This window comes from Belonocnema kinseyi, chromosome 8 (assembly GCF_010883055.1).
Source record: "Belonocnema kinseyi isolate 2016_QV_RU_SX_M_011 chromosome 8, B_treatae_v1, whole genome shotgun sequence".
Lineage (NCBI taxonomy): Eukaryota > Metazoa > Arthropoda > Insecta > Hymenoptera > Cynipidae > Belonocnema > Belonocnema kinseyi.
Genome location: NC_046664.1, coordinates 104,460,141 through 104,461,317, shown reverse-complemented (window position 1 = coordinate 104,461,317; position 1,177 = coordinate 104,460,141).

The window sequence follows — 1,177 nt, the reverse complement described above, 5'->3', positions numbered from 1 at the left end:
CAAAATAGCGATAACAGTCATAGGGAAGAGGGCCTAGCGAGCATGGGGTTTTAGACCGTTTGAGTTAGTACGAGTCTGGCTTCACAGGAGAGAGCACGAAATGAATGATTGGACTTTTTAATATATTTCAAAGTGTTCTCTTTTACTACACTTGCTTCCATTTTTTCCAACAGGTTATGGGCCCAGGCACATAGTTAAGGTGTACGTGTTTGTGTAAGATGACATTAAGAAAAACATTTTTTTTGTTGTGAAAATTGATATTAAAAAAAAGTGCACGTGTTGAGGTGAAAGTCTTAAAAAAATTTAGTGCAAAAATGAGCGAAGACGCCAAAAAGTCAAAAAGGAATATCAAGCCTTTTGATGGCGAAAAGTATAGTATCTGGAAATACAGAATTCGTTCATTGATAGCAGAAGAAGACGCACTAAAAGTCTTAGACGAAACAGCTCCCACTGAATCAGATAAGTTGGGTGAATGGGCCAAATCTGAAAGAATCGCCAAAGGAATCATCATTGAATATTTATCTGATTCAATGCTTAGTTTCGCGACTGAAGCAGATACAGCGAAAAATGTCATGGAAAGGTTGGATGCAATTTACAACAGAAAAAGCTTAGCGACTCAACTTGCCATTGAGAAAAAGCTTTTAACGCTTAAATTCAACGAAACCGCATCGCTGTCCAAACATTTTATCTGTTTCGATGAGATGATGGTAGATTTACATGCAGCAGGAGCAACTGTAAGTGAGATGAGCAAAATCGCAAGACTTTTATTAACATTGCCAAATTCATATGATGCACTTGTCACCGCAATTCAGACTCAAACAGATAAAGACTTGACACTTGCGTTTGTAAAAATTAAATTACTTGATTATGAAGTGAAATTACTATCTGAAAAAAACAGAAACAAGCGCGAAAGTGTTACAAAAAGAGACAATGCCCAGTGCCGACAAGAAAAACAAGAAAAATAAAAACTTTAGAGGAAATGTCAAGAAGAAACAGAACCACGGCTTCAAAAATAAGAAATTTAATAAGAACAATAAATTTAAACAGTGTGATCATTGTGGTAGAAGAAATCATAAAAGGAAGGACTGTTACTTCTTAAAAAATAACACTACAGGAGAAGACAATCAACGAACGTTGCATACGATTCAAACGCAAAATGAAGAGCAAAGATTTGCAT